The sequence below is a fragment of the Carcharodon carcharias genome, chromosome 8, assembly GCF_017639515.1.
Source record: "Carcharodon carcharias isolate sCarCar2 chromosome 8, sCarCar2.pri, whole genome shotgun sequence".
Classification (NCBI taxonomy): domain Eukaryota; kingdom Metazoa; phylum Chordata; class Chondrichthyes; order Lamniformes; family Lamnidae; genus Carcharodon; species Carcharodon carcharias.
Genome location: NC_054474.1, coordinates 48,200,166 through 48,222,246, shown reverse-complemented (window position 1 = coordinate 48,222,246; position 22,081 = coordinate 48,200,166). Strand labels below are relative to the sequence as shown.

General features: G+C 42.6%; 1 protein-coding gene across 8 annotated transcripts in view; it reads right to left on the bottom strand.

The window, feature by feature from the left end:
- The window catches only part of myot (myotilin), a 159,150-nt gene that overhangs the window by 83,422 nt on the left and 53,647 nt on the right, over positions 1 to 22,081 (bottom strand). The gene's annotated exons all lie outside the window — the stretch shown is intronic.

Here is a 22,081-nt window from a genome sequence, read left to right as displayed (position 1 = left end):
GGGTTTGGCTTGGAGGCTGGGGGTGGAGAGAGTGGGGCGTTCAGTGCTACCTGCCTGCAAGTGGAGGTAGCTTAAAGGCCTATTAAGGAATTTTACAGTCAGTTTCTAGGTTCCTGCAAGTGATGGGGGACAATGTAACCGCCTGGAAGACACTTCCCAGTAGTATACTGGAATGCCAACATTCCAGGCAGGCTTGGAGGTCCTCCCTGCCTGTCTGGCTTCAGCTGCAGCTACAGGCCACCCAGTGAAGATGGTCCCCTCCACAATGGTAACCCAGCTGCTGTGGGCATTTGTTAATTTGAAGTTCAAATATTTAGAGAGAGAGCATTTCAGTCTTGGGGTGCTCCCTCTCTCACTTACCTGAAAGGCAGCCTACTGCCTTTTCAGTGCTGGAGTGCCTTCAATGGATGTCGAGATAGAGGATCAGCCAGGCACAAAGGGCCAAATGACATTCTCGTGCTTCCATTTCCTATGTTTCTATGGGCCCTCCAGTTGGGACAGCCCACCTGCCATCCTTAGTTGGGTGTGAACCCACCCTCTGGCTACCAATTGGCCAATTCAGGGAAAATCACAGTTGGGTGTCTGTTCCTCACAAAATGTGGGTTCTGACTTGACCTTGATGGCAAGGTCCTGAAATCCATGGGGAAAATCCTGCTCCTCAGATTCCCATCTTCTAATAACATTCATGACATCAATATTCTATATTTTCCTCAACATTTTAATTAATGAGTTAAAAATGTCCACCCCATTTTTCGATCAGCCTCGAGCAGTCATTTAAGGGTGACTGGTTAGGTCACTGACCACTTAGCACAAATAGGCAGAGTTTGCAAGCGCACACTCCAATCATTTGTACCTGTAAATTGCAAATGGGGTTTTGCAATTAGAATTGAATCATGATTTGCATATGTAAGCAGCATCTCACTTGTTTTGGGTAGGCATACTATACACCTGTCTATATGTCTGGCAAAAAATTGCATCATTCACTCCTTAGATAAACCCCTTTAGCCTCAGATTATTGCAGCTGGCCACTCAACATTCAGGCAGGTGAACGTCTTTTATATGGGGCAAGTTCAGTTTCCTCTGCTTTAATATTTTAGAGCAAGAATACTAAATCATTTTAGAACTTCTCCCAAATTAATTACACTAGTCAATATAAGAGCACTTCAACTAATTTTCTTAAATGAAATTTAAATACTTCAATGTCGTACTGATCTTGAAATCACATTATTTTATTAAATGTCTTCAATTTATTTTTAATGGATTCAAATACATCTTTTCCAGACACCCCACTCCTGCCTGTCTATGCCTTAACACTGAGTCAGGTCATTACCCGACACAATGATGAGACTGTCATGTTTTTCACTGAACCACATTGTCATGGGGTCAAACTGCAGGTGCACCTACCTCACCAGGGCATCAAGCTTTTTGTGAGGTAGCATCAGTATTACTAAACATTTTACATGGTTTTCTTTTGGTTTATCTTACTTAATGCTTGGAATGCTAGTAGAGCCACAAAGGTTCCAGCTATCTTGAATTGGCTCAGTGGTTATGTTCCCACCTCCCAGTCGGAATGTTGGGTTTGGGCCCCACTCCGACAGCCCTGCAGATAGAGACTGGAATGCTAGCTCTGACTACTGGGTCAAGCTGTTTGGGGAATATAGTTCACTGGCTCAGTGATAATGAAGCCTGAATCCCATATTTGGTGTGCCTTGGGCCTAGCTTTTCAGGCACAGTGATTGATCTCTGCTCCGCATTTTTGGGGACACTGAAATTTCTAGGTCACAAGTTTTTTAATGTTCAACTTAACACAAAAAATGATAGATGTAAAATAATGCAATTGACATAGAATGCATTATGCAATGAATAAGGCCTGATTTACTATAGGCTAATGCAAAGAAAAGACTAAACATAACTCTCCCCAAAGGGACAACAGCATTCCAATTTCATTTCTTATTAAAACTCGAGCACTTATATAAATTAAACTAAACATTAAAATTAAAACAAGCTGAATAACCTACCTAATAATAATGTCACCTTAAAAACGTCTGTCCCAGTTGTAATAACAATTATGTCCACTAGAGGGGCATAAATAAGTGCTGTGCTCCTTACAGGCAGTCAGTTGGGCTGCTTAAAAAAAAAATCTCAGGACAAATTTAGCAATAGTCCAAGTTCATACAAAAATCATGTGTGGGCAATCTCACTATTAAATTAGTCACTCATGCACCCATTGCATTACTGAGGGACGGTCACAACAAAGTAGGATTTTGACCCATATGATTCCAGTAGACCCCAAGCTGCGTGATTGAAAAATTGCTTAGAATCCTTCTCTTAAACCCCAATGCTGCATAAGTTGGACACAGTTATAAATTGGTCTGCTGTTACAAAGAGTGCAAATGTCAGAAGCTATGGAGCAGTTAAAGCCACCAGAATAATTAGATGCCAAAGCAAATGTTTGGAAGCACTCAAACAAATTACTGTTAAGCATGGAACTGAAATGTGAAAATGCTAATTAAAATGCTGTAAACTGTCAGGGCATTTGGTTAGCACTAGGGATGTACTATTAGTGATGGGCAATAAATGCTGGCCTAGCCAGGGAGGCCCGCATCCTGGGAATGAACCAAAATTTGAAAACTTTAAAATTAAAATAAAACAATGAAGCTAAAACAAAGCAATAAAAATAAAGTAATTTAAACAAACATCTAAAACACATACCTTATATTTAAGAAGCATATAACCTTTAGCTGTCAGTGGTACTAGCGTTCCATAAACACAGTGAATTGTAGCATACATAGGCAGAAAGTAATTAAAGTAATTTTTAAAAATTCATTCATGGAATGTGGGTTTCGCTGGCTGGGCCAGCATTTATTGCCCATCCCTAATTGCCCTTGAGAAGGTGCTGGTGAGCGGCCTTCTTGGACTGCTGCAGTCCATGTGGTGTAGGTACCAACAGTGCTGTTAGGAAGGGAGTTCCAGGATTTTGACCCAGCGACAGTGAAGGAACAGTGATATATTTCCAAGTCACGATGGTGAGTGACTCGGAGGGGATCTTCCAGGTGGTGGTATTCCCATCTATCTACTGCCCTTGTCCTTCTAGGTGGTAGTAGTCATGGGTTTGAAAGGTATTGTCTAAGGAGCCTTGGTGAATTCCTGAAATGCATCTTGTAGATGGTACACACTGCTGCTACTGTGCATCGGTGGTGGAGGGAGTGAATGTTTGTGGATGTGGTGCCAATCAGCGGGCTGCTTTGCCCTGGACGATGTCAAGCTTCTTGAGTGTTGTGGAAGCTGCAGTCATCCAGGCAAGTGAGGAGTATTCCATCACACTCCTGACTGGTGCCTTGTAGATGGTGGACAGGCTTTGGGGAGGTGGGTTACTCGTCGCATGATTCCTAGCCTCTGACCTGCTCTGGTAGACTCAGTATTTATATGACTAGTCCAGTTCAGTTTCTGGTCACTGATAAAGCCCCGGATGTTGATAGCGCGGGATTCAGTGATGATAATACCAATGAACATCAAGGGGCGATAGTTAGATTCTCTCTTGTTGGAGATGGTCATTACCTGACACTTGTGAGGTGCGAATGTTACTTGCCACTTGTCAGCCCAAGCCTGGATATTGTCCAGGTCTAGCTGCATTTGGATATGCTGAATTAATTAAATAAAATAAGTTAGAATGGCGGGACAGGTGTTATGTTGCAACTGTGAGATGTGGGAGCTTTTGGACGCCCAGGCGATCCATGACAAACATGTGTTCAGGAAGTGTAAGCTGCTTGAGGAATTCCGGATCAGGATTATTTATCTGGAAGCCGAAATGCAGACACTACACAGCATAAGAGAAGACAGTCACACCTCTTAGAAGAGGGTCATCTGTTTTGGTCAGCAGTGAGGGACAGGAAGATGTGACTGTCTGTGAGGCAGGTAATAGGACTGAGCAAACAGTAGTGGAGGAGTCTCAGACTTTGCAATTGTCAAATAGGCTTGAGGTGTTCATAACCTGTGTGGATGAAAGTGAAGTCTGCAAAATGGACGAGCTGGCTGGCCATGGCACTGTGGTACAGGAAGCCATTCAAGTGGGGGAACAAAAAGGAATGTCATGGTAGTAGGGGATAGTATAGTCAGGGGGATTGACACTGTTCTCTGCAGCAAAGAGTGAGAATCCAGACAGCTATGTTGCCTGCCCAGTGCCAGGAGTTGGGTAACCTGCTCAGGGCTGGAGAGGAACCTGCAGTGGGAGGGGGAGGATCCAGTGGTTGTGGTCCATGTAGGTACCAATTTTTTATATATATATATATTCGCTCATGGGATGTGGGCCTTGCTGGCCAGGCCAGCATTTATGCTCTAGTATAGAGCTTATATTTCAGAGGGCATTTTAAGAGCCAACCACATTGCTGTGGGTCTGGAGTCACATGTAGGCCAGACCAGGAAAGGATGGCAGATTTCCTTCCCTAAAGGACATTAGTGAGCAAGATGGGTTTTTACAACAATGGTTTCATGGTCATCATTAGACGTTTAATTCCAGATTTTTATTGAATTTAAATTCCATGGCAGAATTTGAACCCGAGTCCCCAGAGCATTACCCTGGGTCTTTGGATTACTAGTCCAGTGACAAAACCTCTATCCCATTGCCTCCCCAATGACATAGGTAGAACTAGGAAAGAGGTTCTGCAAAGTCAGTGTGAGAAGCTAGGTACCAAATTAAGGAGCAGAACCTCAAAGGTAATAATCTCTGGATTATTACTTGAGCCACATGCAAATTGGCATAGGGAAAATAATATTAGCGATACAACCATGAGGCTTAAAGACTGGTGTGGGAGAAATAGGTTCCGGTTTGAGGGGCACTGGCATTAGCACTGGGGAAAGCGGGGGCTGTACTGTTGGGATGGTTTACACCTGGGATGAGTGTCCTCGTAAATTGCATAACTGGGAAAGTAGAGAGGGCTTTAAACTAAACAAGATGGGTGAGGGATCAAGCTTGGGTAGAGGTAGCAATTCAAAGTGTATAGTCAAGACAGGAGAGCAAAATAGTAATACAAGAAATGAGGGTCAGAGGATGGCAGAAGGAACAAAGATAAAAAACCTATGAACACATCAATGTCAAGGTTAGATGTTACAGAGGTAACAAAAAGACAAAACTGAATGCTCTCTATCTGTATGAGTATAGCGTTCGTAACAAAGTAAATGAATTGATCGCTCACATTGAAGTAAATAAATATAACCTGATAGCAATTATGGAGACATGGCTGTAGGATGACAAAGGTTGGGTCCTTAGTAATGAGGGGTACATGACATTAAAGAAGAATAGGAAGCTAAATAATGGTGGAGGGGTAGAACTGTTAATCAAAGAGGGCATTGGTACAATAGTTAGAGATGATCTTGGTTCAGGAGATCAGGATGTAGAATCAGTTTGGGTGGAGATGAGGAATAGTAGTGGAAAAAAGTCATTTGTGGGAATGGTCTACAGGCCCCCTAACAGTAGCCACAGTGCAGGACAAAGTATTCAAGAGAAAATATTGTGTGCTTGTGATAAAGGGACAGCAATAATCATGGGTGATTTTAATCTGCACATAAACTGGAAAATCAGATTGGCAGTAATAGCCTGGATGAAGAGTTCTTAGAAAGCTTTTGAGACAGTTTCTTCGAGCAGCATGTTCTGGAACCAACCAGAGAGCAGGTTATATTAGACTTGGTATTGTGTAACGTGACAGGATTAATTAATGACCTCAGAGTAAAGGCACCACTAGGTAGCAGCAACCACAATATAAATGAATTTTACATCCAGTTTGAAAGGGAGAATGTGGGTCTAAGACTAGTATCTTAAACTTAAGTAAGGCCAACTATGTGGGGATGAAAGCTGAGCTAGCTGAAGTGAACTGGGAAACTAGGCTAGAGGATAGATCGATAGAAAAGCAGTGACAGACATTTAAGGGGATATTTTAGAGTATTCAGAATAAGTACATTCCTACCATAAAGAAAAATTCTAAGGGGAGGACCCACCATCCGTGGTTAACTAAAAAAGTTAAGGAGAGCATCAAACTTAAGGAAAAAACATACAACTCCGCAAAGATGAGTTGCAGGATAGATGATTGGACAGAATAGAAAGAACGTCAGAGAATGGCTAAAAGGTTAATCAGAAGAAAGAAATTAAAGTATGAGAGGAAGCCAGCTAGAAATGTAACAATGGATAGCAAGAGTTCCTATAGATATTTAAAAAGGAAAAGAGTAAGTAAAGTGAGTGTTGGTCCTCTAAAGGGTGACGGTGTGGAGTTAATAGTGGATAATAAAGAAATTGTGTTCACTACAGAGAATAAAAAAAATATTCCAATGATAGCTGCAAATCAGGAAGTGAACGGGAGAAAGGAACATGGTGAAATTGAAATCACTAGGGAAACAGTACTGAGCAAATTGATGCAAATCTCCGGGTCCCGATGGACTACATCCCAGGGTCTTAAAAGAGGTAGCTAATGAGGTAGTTGATGTGCTGGTGTTAATTTTCCAAAATTCGCTAGATTCTGGAAAGGTTCCATCAGGTTGGAAAGTAGCAAATATAACCCCTCTATTCAAGAGGCAGAAAACAGGAAACTATAGGCCAGTTAGCTTGATATCTCTCATGAGGAAGTTATTAGAATCGATCATTAAGGAGGTTATAGCTGGGTGCTTAAAAGAGCTCAAGGTAATTGGGAAAATTTAGCATGGTTTTGTGAAAGGAAAATCATGTTTAACCAATTTATTGGAGTTCATGAAAGAGTAATACGCGCAGTGGATAAAGGGGAGCCTGTAGACATATTGTACTTGGATTTCCAGAATGCATTTGATAAGGTGCCACATCAAAAATTATTATGGAAAGTAAAAGTGCATGGTGTAGAGTGTAATATATTAGCCTGGATAGAAGATTGGCTGGCTGGCTGGCTGGCAGAAAGCAGAGAGTATGCATAAATAGGTCTTTTTCTGATTGGCAGGATGTGACGAGTGGAGTCCCACAGGGGTCTGTACTGGGGCTGAAACTTTTTACGATTGACATCAAAGGCTTAGATGAGGAGAGTGAAGACATGGTAGCTAAATTTGCAGGTGACACAAAGGAGTATGTTGTGAAGAGGACATGAGGAGGTTGCAGATGGATATAGATAGGTTGAGTGAATGGGCAAAGATCTGGCAAGTGGAGTTTAATGTGGGAAAATGTGAAGTTGTTCACTTTGGCAGGAAGAACAAAAAAGCAGAGTATTACTTAAATGGAGGATGGCTATATAATTCTGAGATACAGAGGGATCTAGGTGTACTAGTACGAGTCACAAAAAGTTAGTATGCAGATTCAGCAAGTAACTAAGAAGGCTAATGGAATGCTATCTTTTATTACGAGAGGGATTGAACATAAAAGTAAGGATGTTATGCTCTAGTTATACAGGGCATTGGTGAGACTGCACCTCGAATGCTGTGTGCAGTTTTGTTCTCCTTAGGATGTAAATGCATTGGAAGCGGTTCAAAGGAGGTTTACTAGATTGATACTTGGAATGAGTGGGTTGTCTTATGGATAGTCTGGACTTGTTTCCACTGGAGTTTAGAAGAGTGAGGGGTGATTTGATTGAAGTATACAAAATCCTGAATGGCCTTGACAAGGTAGATGTCAAAAGGATGTTTCCTCTTGTGGGTGAGTCCAGAACTAGGGGGCACTGTTTTAAAATTAGGGGTTCCCCCTTTTGGGACAGAGATTAGGAGAATTTTTTTCTCTCAGAGGATTGTGCGACTTTGGAACTCTGCCTCAGAAGATGGTGGAGGTGAGGATATTGAATATTTTTAAGGCAGAGGAAGATAGATTCTTGTTTGGCAAGGGAATCAAAGGTCATTGGGGTTATATGGGAATGTGGAAATTGAAGCACAAGAAGATCAGTCATGATCTTTTTGAACGGTAGAGCAGGCTCAAGGGGCCAAATTGTATACTCCTGTTCCTATTTCTTATGTTCTTAAAAAAATACTGTGATATCACCATTCCCTGCACAAGTCTTGTGCAGTGATTAGCAAAATACAAGTAAACTAGTCAGATTGTCTAAGATTGAGAGTTAGAAGGCTTAGTAACAAAAGGTCTTGCTGACCACCGCCATTACACAAACTGTTGGCATTGTTATACAATTCTATTTCGCTTTCTGCTGAATGAAACAGAGTGAGATTTAACAAAGTCTGGATTTTCTCAGGTCTTGAGCCTGCGCTGATGGCCAGTGGGACTGTGTGACCAACCTTTAATTGACCGCCACCAGACCTGCTGTCCAATTAAGGAAGGAGACCTAACTCGCCAGGATGTAGGCCCAATCAGAGGGCTAGCTGTTCTGCAGCCTCGGTAGCCCCACTGAGAGAGGTTGCCGCTGCTGCTCTGAAAAGAGAATGAGTGGATACCTCCATTTTTAGGTGCCTTCGCAGAGGAGGTAAAAAGTGATTTTCTCTGTGTGAGCAGGCAGGCCCTGGCAATCAAAGGGGAAACCCATGCAAAAGTGGCACAGGGAGCACAGAGGCAGCCTTTGCCACTGGGGGCCCTCTCTTTGGGCCATGAAGCCTCCAGATGCGATGCCCTCCCACAGGAAACCTTTGCAAGGCTCCTTCCATGCAGTTGACAGCCTTCCCACACCAAGGGGCCACTCTGCCACCGAAACCTCAACAATATGCAGAGCAGCATAACACAGTAGAGAACACTTTAGACCTTTGCAGCATTGAGGTACATTTCACACTCTCCAGAGTATAGCCTGACAAATGAGACTACTTTAAGATGTTAATACAGGGGTAGCAGTTGCTATAACATAGAAACTAGAGTAGGCTATTTAGCCTCCTTAACTGATTTTCCATTCAATTAGATCATGGTTGATCTCTGCCCTAACTCCATATGCCCATCTTTGCCCCAGATCCCTTAATATCTATGGTTAGCAAATATCTATCAAGCTTAAATTTAAAATTAATAAATTTGAAATTAATCTAATATTAATTGCAATTTGCAGAAAGTTCCAAAATTCTACCCCCATTTGTGTGTCAGTGTTTCCTATTTCACTACATTATCCCAGTCCTAGATTCCCCAATCAGTGGAAATTTCTCTATCAACCTTTTGAAAATGTTGTTCAATCACCCCTTAACCTTCTAAATTCCAGAGAATACAACGTTAGTTTGTGTAATCACTTCAAAATTTAACCCTTGAAGTCCAGGTATCATTTTGTGAGCCTGTACTGCACTCCTTACAAGGCCTTACAATATGTCCTTCCTGTGGTGTGGTGCCCAGAACTGCTCTTTGTACTCCAGAAGTTACAGCTGTAGCATAACTTCTACCTCCTACTCTAGTCCTCTAGATAAAAAGCTCAGCATTTCATTAGTCCTATTGATTATTTTCTATATCTGTTCATGACATTTTAGTGATTGATGTACCTGGGCACAACCCCCAAGTTCTCCTCCCACCACCTCACCCCACTGTCCCATACCAACTCCGAGTCTGTTTGGAACTCCATGTTTCCAGCTTTGCACAGCTTAGAACATGCTTTGTTCTTATCCATTTTAGATCCAAAGTGGATGTCCTCACATCTGCTTGCACTGAAATCCACAGTTTGCCACAGTTTTGGCCATTCACTTAATCTGTCAATATCTGTTTGTAATTTAATGCTTTCAACAACACTGCTTACAATGTGTCATTGGCAGTCTTGGATAAGTGGCTTTCTGTCCCATCACCTAATTTGTTAATAAGTATGATGAATAGCTGAAGCCTGAAATACAGTTCCTTGCAGTACAGCACTTTGTACACCCTGCCAATTAGTGTACCTGCCCATTCTCCCTATTCTCTGTCTCCTGCCACTTAGCCAGTTTGAACCAGGTCAATATTTTGCTTTTAATTGCATGGGCTTCAACCAGTGCAACAGTGGCAAGAGGTGAGAATGATGAGAAGAAAAATGACATGCCAATGGCTAGCTTTTAGACAGTATAGGAACTGCTAGATCAAAAAAGACCAATGAGTGGGATTAGGACCTCACCCTATTTTTTTTTATAAAGCTACCTGGTAATATTGGGAAAACTCGTATATCGTTATCCCTGAAGAGCCACTAACTGTGGACTGCACAGACCAAATTCAAAGAGAGCTATACAAAGGCCATCCATATTTCATAACCCAGGCGGACCAACAGGGGTCTGTTTGTCTACTAAGACAAAGGGCCCCACAACCTTCCTTTCAATTCTTAATGGCTGAGATGTTTAACAATATTGGGATCCTGATGAGAGATACATATCCTTTGTCAAAGACAGTGTGGAGTGGTGGGAGTTATGGACATGGGTCTCTGACTTGTGGAACCAGTAATATTGCCTTGCTGAACTGCAAAGTCTCAGTCTGCCTTTTTATCATCTGGCTAGCAGCCTCACAGACAGGGAGATCTGGCCCAGGTAGGACACCTGGCCCCCATCTACACTGCTTCTGTTGGGAATTCTGTACCATTGCCTACTTAAAGAAAGATGTAAATGTGTTAGAAGCAGTTCAGAGAAGGTTTGCTGACTAATATCAGGAATGGGTGGGTTGTATTATGAGGAATGGCTGGAAAGGTTAGGCTTGTATCAACTGGAATTTAGAAGAGTAAGAGGAAACTTAATTGAAACCTTTAAAATCCTGAGGGGTCTTGACAGGGTGGATGTGGAGACGATGTTTCCTCATGTGGGAGAATCTAGAACTAGGGGTCACAGTTTAACAACAAGGGGTCACCCATTTAAGACAGAAATCAGAGAGTCATGAGTCTTTGGAATTCTCTTCCTCAAGAGGCAGGGGAAGCAGAGTCTTTGAATGTTTTTAAGACAGTGCTAGATAGATCCTTGATTAACAAGGGGTTGAAAGGTTATTGGGGGTCGGCAGTGATGGGGGGTTGAGGTTACATTCAGATCAGCCATGATCCTATTGAATGGTGAAGCAGGTTTGAAGGGCTGTGTGGCCTTCTCCTGTTCCTAATTCGCATGTTCATATACTCCTATGTAATTTTAAAATGTAGGTGCCAAAGATCGTACCTTTGAGTAAAGGAGATTTGGTGGGAATGGCTGGTATTTAATGCTATACCTTGTGCTGAGTTTGGTGGCAGGGGGCATTTAATCAGGTGGGATAGTGGTGGATGGGAAGGTGGTGGATGGGCATCCTGTCGCCTTCCCCTCACTGGCCCAACCAAGTCCGTGGTGGGAAGGCTCATGGACAATGTTGCGCTTGCTGCTAACTGAGGCCCTTATGTGGACATTAATTACGCATAATTAATCATCTTGCCACGGCTGGAATTCACCCAACAGCAGGGGTGTGGCTTGCCATGTGGCTGGAAGCCCAAAAAGCAAATGCTGGCGTGTTTGCTTGCAGATGTCCTTGGGGGTGGTTCATCATGCTCAGGCTCTCAGTGCCTGATTGCGGGACCCAGCATCAGGAAGGGGGAGTCCCGCTGAGAGCCACACTCACACCCTTGCTGCCAACCCCTCTCCCCACAAATCCCAGCCTATGACTCCGTCCCACCTCACTTGCCTGTGATCTATGGCGATGCTAGGCCTTGGGTGGGTGCAATACCAGCAGCAGCCACCACCTCCTCAGTGGCACTGCCAAGCAATGAAGAGCTGCCAGCCACTGATTAGCTGGCAGCTCTGGGCAGGCAAGTCTTTCACTCCCAGGGTCCTTGACCTCGGAGAAGGTTTGCCATTGCCCAGTTAAATGCATGATTGGCATTTAATGCCACGGGCCTTTCCAAAAAAAGGCGACAGGAGGCTCTCACTGGCTCTCCAGCCAGTGGGGGGAGATCCCCATCACCTCCAGAGTTTCTGATGACTCGTGATCACATGAGGAAGCTAAAACAGAGCTACACGTTCTTACCTCACTATCCTCACTGATATGATGAACTTGAGCACAGATGTCCTACATCTTCATAAACACAGTCATTGCAGGGTGAGTGTGAAGAACCAGTAAAGGGAGAACAGAAAGTCTGTTGTGAAACTGATACTAAATCAAGATCACAAGCAGATGTGACAAGATATCGAAAGAAGGTTTTTTAGGTGAACACCATTCACCTAAAATATTTTGTTATTTCTGGTTTTAACTGACCACTTGAAACATTTATTTTTGATTCATTTTTAAGAATGATGGGATCTCACTCAGAGCAGAAAAGTAGCTTATGCAAAACAGAGGAACTTGATCTAGCGGTGTTGAACATTTCCGGGGAGATTTTACCTCCCTACTCTCAATAGGGCAGCAAGAAATAGGGCAGCAGCAGAATTAAAGTGAAGGTGGTGAACTTACTGCCCTGTTTTCATTCCGCTTCATTTTCCTAGGACATTCCACTGGGTGGTCCAAGCACCCATCTGAATCAGGCAGGAACCTCTTTAAACTGTAAAAGAAGAGGCCAGAAGAGGTAAATAATGTTGTGGGACTGGGCCACAAGGCAGCAGGAGTCCTCCTTGGGACTTCTCAAGGATAGTGTGGGTTGCAACTGCTCTGGACTTTCTCTTCCATGAATGCCCGCCTTTTCCCTAACATGAACCTATCTTTTTTCCCAGCCAGGTTAGCCTCGCAGGTGACCAGATATTGTGCCAACCAGGAGCCAATGAGTTGCAATGGTCTGCCTGCTTGGACTGTGGAACTCATGACACATATGTCAAAGGATTGAAGTGGACCCGGCCTCCCACAGACACTACCAGGTGGCTGATCAGTGCGTTCCACCAATCTGCTGCCTAGCAAACTCCACCCATTGAAGTCTAGTGGCACTGAGCTGTAATTTGAACGTGAGCAGAAGTAATGGTTGCCTTGTGAACAACCTCAGTAACTTACATCATCACCATTACCTGGATTTGTGTTTCTCGAGAAGTGACTTGAAGGGCGTAAGCTAAATTAGCAGCTAAGCAGTTTGGTTCAGACACCAAACTACCATGAGCAATGTTTTGGAAGTCTACTGATGTAGTATTAGTCATTGTGTGAGCTGCATTCAATGCCTTAAAGCATCAAAAGTTATTCTAAATAAAGTGTTTTTGTTCAGAAATACAGCCTCTGACTTGTGATGACAAGTAACGCATTTTGTTAGGAAGAATGAGGAAAGAAAATATGAATTAAATGGGCCAAGTTTAAAGGCTCTGTAACAACAGAGAGACCTAGGGGTCTATGTGTCCCAATCTTTGAAGGTGGGTGGAACTGTTGAGAAGACTGTAAAAAAAGTGGGATCCTTGGCTTCAGAAACAGAGGCATAGAGTACAAAATAAACAAGGAAGTTATGCCAAACCTTTAAAAATTACTTGTTGGGCCTCATCTGTTTTGTGTACAATTCTGGGCACCATGTTTAGCAATGATATCTAGGCCTTAGATAGAGTGCAGAAGACTCAAATTTACCAGGTATGAGGGATTTCAGTTATGTGGAGATACTAGAGAAACTGGGATTAATTTCCTTAAAGCAGAGAACGTTAAGGGGAGATTTAATAGGGGCCTTCAAAATTATGAAGGGTTTTAACAGAGTAAACGAGGAGAGATTGTTTTCAGTGGAAGAAGGGTTAGTAACCAGAGGACACAAACTTGAAGTGATTGGTTAAAGAACCAGAGCCAAAAGAGGAGACATTTTTCATGCAGCAAGCTATTATGATCTGGAATACACTGCCTGGAAGAGCGCTGGAAGCATACTGAGTAATAACTTTCAAAATGGGATTGGTTAAATACTGAATGGTTAACTCTGTTGGCTAGACAGCTAGTGTGTGGATCAGATTAGTACCAACAGCATAGAGTTCAATCCCTGTTCTGGCTCAAGTAGACCCAGGGCATGCCTCTGGAGCCCGCCTCCTCACCCTACCCCTACTAAAAAAAGCATGGCACTTTGCTGTAGTTTGGCCAATAACTGCCAAGGACTTGGCTTCTGGTGGAGAACTGAAGAAGAAATACTTGCAGAGCTACAGGAAAGGGCAAGGAGATGGGACTTGGATAGCTCTTTCAAAAAGCCAGCATGGGTCAAATGGTTCTTCTGTGCTGTATTACTTTATGATCTATGACATCTGCTGATATAAAGAAATGGAAAGGCAAAGCCTCTGTTGGCCTAATAGACCAGGTAGGTTTGTGATAATGCCATATGTGTCAGATCCTGATGACCTGTGGCTGTGGTGTAGGCTTATTCTCAAGCTGCACCATCTAATCTGGCTCTTATGTTTCAGAATATTCATATGCGTTAGATCAAATTCTTTTCACAGATACTCAAAGACTGAATTTTAGAATTTGAACACTGAGTCTAAAGAAAGCTGAATTTTTACCACTGATGGTCAAGGAGAATTGCTGCATGATTCACAACTTGTGCACCATGCCTCAGGGTGAAATACTACAAGATCTGATGGGTAATCTTTTGATGTACTTAAGTCAGGTGTCCAATTTATGGCCTTGCAACCCAAAATGCATCCAAGCCCTTGAAATACAGCTGCCGAAGCTCCTACAACTTGTAAATTGTTCATTACACTTGTTCATTAGTGAATCAATCTGGAGGATAGAACAGGCTATTAGTGTTGTTGCCTTATTGATGGTTAAATCCTAAACCAGAACACCAAGATCTGTTGCTAACACCACTTGATATATATAGAGAAATTATTAGGAACATGGATTTAAACTTTATATATGACGCACAATCTAAAGGCTTGGAGATACCTTTCAAAATCCTGGAACTCTCTCCCTAACAGCACAGCACGTGTACCTACACCACATGGGCTGCAGCGGTTCAAGAAGACAGCTCACCATCACCTTCTCAAGGGCAACTGGGGATGGGCAATAAATGCTGGCCCAGCCAACAATGTCCACATCCCATGAATGTATAAAGAAAAAAATAAATTCCTGCTAATCTTATTTTGACATGGCTTTAACTCAGTTGCCTTGCTTCAAAAAACACTAACAGTAATTTGGTGTGAGTCCCCTTAGAAAATGTCCCATTATCTGTGAATAATTCAATAAAGATTTGTCAAGCAATTTTCTTGAAGGCAGTGTTTCCTTGTGCTTCACATTCAATTAATCACTTTGATTAGCAGTGACAAACAAAATGGCTTTTTTTATACAACACAACAAAGAGTGGTGACATAAATGACCAGTTAATATGTTTATTTTTGGTGTTGCTCCATGTCGGAATGCTAGGCAAAGTAACAGGACAGATCCTTTCTCTTTGAACAGTGCTGGAGAATATTTAACCTCTGCCTGTACAGACATTTGGGATCTCACTTTAACATGTTATTTGACATTGCTGACATCACTTATTATTGCATGAAATGCCATCCTAGTTCATACACTTAAGTCACAAATTGGGCTTGAACCCACGATAAATAAGCAAGCTTGCTCTCAGGTGGTCACACAAGAAATGGAACCAAGCGGCACAAGGAGAGAACAACTTTGAGTGAGGGGTTTAGACTGCTTTTTTTTAATAGCACGCTATTCTGTTAACTGTGGACAGTCATGTGGGCAGTAAAACATGTGGATATAAACAGGATGTCAAGAGAAGATCATAGTTATAAATGGCATGTTGACATACTGCAGGTTGGAACACTGTCAGTAATCTTTTTTCCATACAGTACGTTCTAGCCATTTCCTGTGGCATTGAGAAACTGATACTCTGACACACAACTAAAAGTCATACTGTTACAATAGCAAATTACATGTGATCTGTATGCGATCCCGTGATTACCCACAGAATTTGTAGTGTGTTTCTTGAAGAAATTATTTTGCTAATAAGATACTGTCATATTGCAGTCTGCTAATTATTCAAGTTGATTCACATTCCCCACAGTAACAATATGTGGGTTAACTTAGAATAATAGCCACAATAGCTATCAAGCCTTTACAATGTAAGCAGAAATAATACTGGGTGAACATTGGGCTGGATTGGTCATCATCCTGCTGACAGGTCCAAAAGCAGCAAGGGTGACCCTGCTTCAGCTTTCAATGGGGGCGCATCTTGTCAGCGGCAGCCAATAAGTTGGTGGAATCGCAGCAGCAGTGGGAAAAGGCTCTTACTTTTCTCACGTAAGGGCTCAATTGGCCTCTGAGCAGGAGGGCAGTCCGCTGCCACCTTCCCTACCGCTGGCAAGATGGCATAACGGTGAGGACTTCACCCCTGCCTTCCCTTGCTATTTTATAGGGCCCCCTGCCTCTCAGCCCATCCTCAGAGGGCTGGTAAAATTCAATCAATTGTTCCTGCAGCTTGTGAATCAAGCACTATAGTTGATATTACTGCTGTAATGGAAATGCAGGGCTCTATTTTACTGTGGATTTGGGACCCCAACATTGGGACCAATTGCAGTTCCCAAGCCTGCACTTGCTGGCAGCAGGGACCAGCTTGGTGATTTTACCAGATACAGCCTCAAATTAGCTGCTTCAGATGGCAGTTAAAAGAGATGGCAGTTCTGAAGCCACCGCAGCATCAGCAAGAGAGGTGGGTGCTGCTAAGGCAGATTGGAATCTCGGGGGAACCTCCAGGTAATAAATTAGAAATGAAGCATTCATGGGCAGAGGGGAGGCCCCTCCAGGGAGATCATTGGGACTGAGAGAAGAGGGGCTGCTGCCTTACTTGCCCCCGGCTCCCTCTCTGAGCCATGTAGCCTCATCGTCCCATGGCCCCCCCCTCCAGCTGCTGCAGGGAGGCTGACTCCATGAAGCTGGTGGCCTTGCTATGCAGCGGGAAGCTGCCCTACTGCCCACAAAATGCTGATTGTTCTTGTGGCCCCTAATTGTGGCCTTTATTATGCCAATCGGCTGTCTGCCTCTGTGGAGTGGGCAAATGTTCTGCACCCCGATTCACCTCCTGCTTGCCGATGGGAAATTTCCCCAGCAGAGGGGCAGCGTCAGGGAACCATCCCAGCACGGCTGCCTCTCATCTCCATTCCTGCCACCAGGGGCTGGTAAGATTCAGCCAGCAAAGTCAGAATGGTAGTCCACTGCCTGAGTAAGGAGGTCAATAAAGTGAGTAGTCAAATTGTTTAAACCTGTGTTCGTGTACTGACTACTTTCCTACAAACTTATGTCTGCCTATTAATGCAATATTGTCATGTAGCGTGGGAACCAGGGAGGAATCCCTACCTAGATTTTATGACCTAACAGGATTCTGCTGGATCAGTGGAGAATCAGCCTTTGCACCCATCCTTCTCCATGCCTACCGACACTGATGGGTCTTCTGCATATCCCAATTTAGGAAGAATGTGAAGGCTTTAGAGAGAGTTCAGAAAAGATTTATGAGAACAGTTCCAGGGATGAGGGACTTCAGTTATGTGGATAGATTGGAGAAGCTGGGGTTGTCTTTGTTAGAGAAGAGAAGATTGAGAGGGGATTTGATAGAAGCCTTCAAAATCATGAAGGGTTCAAGCAAAGTAGATAGAGAGAAGCTGTTCCCATTGGCAGATGGGTCGAGAACCAGCGGACTTTCAATGTGATTGAAAAAAGAACCAATGGTAACATGAAGAAAGGTGTTTTTATGCAGCGAGTGGCTAGGATGTGGAATGCACTGCCTGAGAGCGTAGTGGAGCCAGATTCAATTGGGGCTTTCAAAAGGGAATTGGATAAGAACCTAAAGTGAAACAAATTGCAGGGCTATGGGGAAAGGAGAGACTGGCATCCTTGAAGGTGGATAAATCACCCAGGGCTGGATGTATTGTATCTCAGGCTGCTGAAGGAAACCAGGGAGGAAATAATGGATGTTCTGAGGATCATTTTCCAAACCTCACTAGATACAGGTGAGTTCCCAGAGATTTGGTGGTCTGTGAACGTTATACCATTTTTAAAAAAGGGTGCGAAGGATAGCCCTTAAAATTATAGGCCAGCCAGTCTGACTTTGGTGGTGAGCAAATTATTGGAAACAATTCTGAGAGACAGGATAAACTGTCACTTAGAAAGTCACTTAGATCAGGGGTAGTCAGCATGGTTTTGTTAGCGGAACATTGTGTCATACTAACAATAAAATTTTTTGAAGAAGTAACAAGGTGGGCTTGATGAAGGTAGTGCAGTGGATGTTGTCTACCTGGATTTCAGTAAGGCATTTGACAAGGTCCCACATGTCAGACTGGTCAGGAAAGTTGAGATCTCATGGGATACAGCGGAAGGTGGCAGGTTGGATCTAAAATTGGCTCAGTGGCAGGAAACAAAAGGTAATGGTCAATGGATGTTTTTGCAAATGGAAAACAGCTTCCAGTGGTATTCCACAGGGCTCAATGTTGGGGCCATTGCTGTTTGTTGTATACATTATTGATTTAGACTTAAATGTGGGAAATTTACAAATGATACAAAAATGTAGTTGATAGTGAACAGGATAGCTGTCGACTCCAGAATGATATCAATGGTTTGGTTGAGTGGGCAGAGAAGTGGCAAATGGAATTCAATCCAGAAAAGTGTGAGATAATGCATTTGGGGAGGGCAAACAAAGCAAGGGAATACTCACTAAACCTCAAGTTATTGAGAGGGGTCAAGGAAGTGAGAAACTTTGGAGTGCATGTCCACAGATCCTTGAAGGTGGCAGGACAAGTGGAGAAGGTGGTCAAGAAAGCATATGAGATGCTTTCCTTTAATGGGCGAGGTATTGAATACGAAAGCAGAATGTAATGATGGAGTTGTATAAAACACTGGTTAGGCCACAGCTGGAATTTTGTGTGCAGTTCTGGTCACCACATTAAAGAAGGACATAATTGCTCTGGAGAGAGTACAGAGGAGATTTACAAGAATGTTGCCAGGGTTTGAAAATTGCAGCAATGAGGAGAGATTGGAAAGGCTAGGGTTGTTTTCCTTAGGGAGGCTAAGGAATGACCTCATTGGGTGTACAAAATTATGAGGGGCCTAGATAGGCTAGATAGGAAAGACTTGTTTCGCCTAGCTGAGGGGTCAATTACCAGGCGGCATATATGTAAGGTGATTGGTGGAAAGATTAGAGTGGACATGAGGAAAAACTTTTTCACCCAGAGGGTGGTGGGCATATGGAATTCACTGGCTAAGTTGGCAGTTGAGGCTGAAACGCTCAACTCATTTAAAAGCATGAAGCCTCATCCACCGGCGGGATGAGGTTTCATGTAGGTTTTAAAAAATTTAATTAAAGTTTTAAAAAAAATTATGGACACGTCCCAACTCATGTGACAGTTTCACATGAGGGGACATGTCAGGGAATTTTTTTTTCCTATTTTTAATATTTTTGACAGTAGAGGTGATCTCCTTGAGATAGCACTTAGCCTCAGGGAGATGAGTGCGCTGTTTTGTGCGCATGCGCGAAAGAGAGCACTCTCAGGTTTAGGAATTCCCTCCTCCCCCCCACCCGCACAGGGAACGCATAGCTCTTCCATGCAGACGTCACGCTGGGTCGGCCTTAATTGGCCCGCCCATGTAAAATGGCAGCACGCCCCCAATTGGGGGCGCCGATCAGAGGCGTGCCTCTTGCGCGCCTGCAATTCAACATCCCCCCAATGGGGGGGAAATCCTGCTCATTGTTTTATTTTGCATGGATCTCAGGCCCTAAAATTTAAACTGTATTGTATCTGACATTGATATGTTGATATAAAAGCTTTATACCTTAAATCACTTGTTAAACAACCTGCTTATTTCTATGTCACAGGAAGGCCAAGAATTGACAATGGATTCCATGACACGCCACACGCTCACTCAAGTTGACATTTAAAGGGCACAACTGTAAAATGGGAAGTACAGTGAAAAGAAGCACTGATCAGGTGCCCGTCCCTAGTTGCTCTGAGAAAATGGTGTTGGGTCTTCTTGAACTGCTGCTGTCTTGTAGTATGGTGCTTCCACAATGGTGTTCATTGGGGATTTTCATGATTTTGACCCAGCATGATTCCATTGTCAGGGAAAGAAGTCTTCTTACGTGATGTCACTGCTCGAAATTAGAGAGCGGAAACTCCCATTTGATGAAAGCTGGTTGGATTATCAGGTGCACAAGGGGCCACGTGAGTGCAATCAGTGACTCAGACATTTTGGAATCCTCCAATCTGTACAACCGCAGTGCCCCATCCTGTTGGGTGCAAACTAAACATCTGTTCAGTGAGGTGTTGGTGATGGTTAGCACCATTGCTGCTCTGTTATTTCACAGTCACAGAATTTCTCCTCTCATTATTCTCTTGTTTTTCCCTTCTTCAAACAATTACTCCTGTTGTAACTACAGGTATGATCAGTGCTTGTTGTAGCCACACATTAAACTAATCTCCCATTCCAAATTATGTTGGGTCTTCTCGTCACCATTGGTGTGCAGCTACTTAATCCCCTCATCTTCTTAGGATTTTGTCAGGGTGAATAGAAAAGACAGTTCTTCTGGTTGGGAGTCAGCAATAAGGGGTTATTGATGTATCATTGTTAGGAAGAGAGTGAGGAAAGAGATTAGGAGGAATTTCTTTCCACAGAAGGTTGTTGGAACATTAAATACTTTACCACAAAGTGCATCTCATCAACATGTGTAATTATGTGCACAGTACAAAGTTTTGATTTGACTATTTTACAGAAGTGGAATGACTTGCAGCTGAATATATTACTGTTGTAGTCCATTGCAGCTTGTACAGTAGAATAAGAAAGAATGTGCAATATAGCACCTCTCACTACCTCAGGATGTCCCATGCTCTTCAAAGTTGATAAAGTACTTCTTAATTGTAGCTACTGTTGTAATGTGGGGAAATGCAATAGCCATTGTGGTGCATAGCAAGGTCCCATAAACAGCAATGAAAAAAATGACCAAGTAATTTGCTTTGGTGATGATTGTTGAGGAACGAATATTGGCCAGGATACCAGGAAAATTCCCTTACTCTTCTCCAATATTACAGACCTGGCTTCCTCAGTACTGCACTGAAGTGTCAGCTTAGATGATGTGCTAAAGACCCTAAAGAGGTGTTAAATCCACAACCTTATGATTCAGAAGTGGGAGTATTACAGCTGAGCCAAGGCTGACACCTTATGCTTTTAGTGTGCATTTATGGTGGCAACGGCATACTGTGGAGTGCTCCATATTGAGAGAGAACAGAAATCACGAGAGAGAGCAAGGCCTTATGGAAAAATCAGTACAAGAAATATGATATTTGACAGAGGAGGCAAACTGAGAGAATAACAATAATCAGCAGATTGAAAGGATATTAAAGAAGGAAGAGTGAGTAAAGAATAAGGTATGGTGAATTAGCTATTAAGAATTGTGGGGAGGGATAATGAAGATGAAATGGTATACAAATATTTGAAAGCATTTCTAGCAGAGGGGGTCCTTGACTCAAACCATTGAGTGTAAACCATTGCTGAAAACTCTTCACATCAGCAGAAAGAAGGTCAGTATTTAACTGTTGCTTTTCGCCAAGGTCTGTGCTTACATCCTGTGTATAAACTTGGCTATTTTTGTCGTAAATCTTACCTTTTTGAATAGATTCTTCTCTGAAGGACATGTTCAAGTTCTACATGGGCATTCTCAGTGTAAAGCTTCAACATGTTTCTTTTGCATACAGAAAATGTTTCTCTAAGACTGTCTTGAATTCATGTGGAATAGTTAAAAGCCATCAGATAACATTGATGTAATGTAATGCACATCACAGTGTTTGTATGGCATGAAGTATATTATTAACTTCAAATTAATTAATTTAAAGAATTGATTTGGACTGCTTTTCATTAACATAATTGTCAGCCAATCAGATATCTTTATATTAATGTATCTAACAACAATATAGCCCAAACAGTTCAACCGGTCAGTGAGCTACAATTGTAGGTTTTTCAGTTCCACAAATCTATAAATTAATTTTTAGAAAATTGTATAAATTTCTTTTTTCCTTTTCATGCCTTTAACTTGAATTGGCATTCCTGCTTCTAGACCCCAATGACTGACAGAAGAACCTTGCTGGATCCAAATTATCCACACCAGTGAAAATCTTGACAAACTCTAACAAATCTCTTCCTCTTCATTTTAGAGATTAAAGTTTCGTGATAAATATTCTTTTCTTATAACTCTTAATTCAGGAATCTGACCTGTAGCCCTTCTCTAAATTTCATCCAATAATTTTACACCTTTCCTGAAACTGCACTCTGTACTCCAGATCCAGCTTCAACAAGGCCAGGTTAAACATCAACATCATTGCTGACTTATATGTAACATCCCTAATATTACACCCAACACTT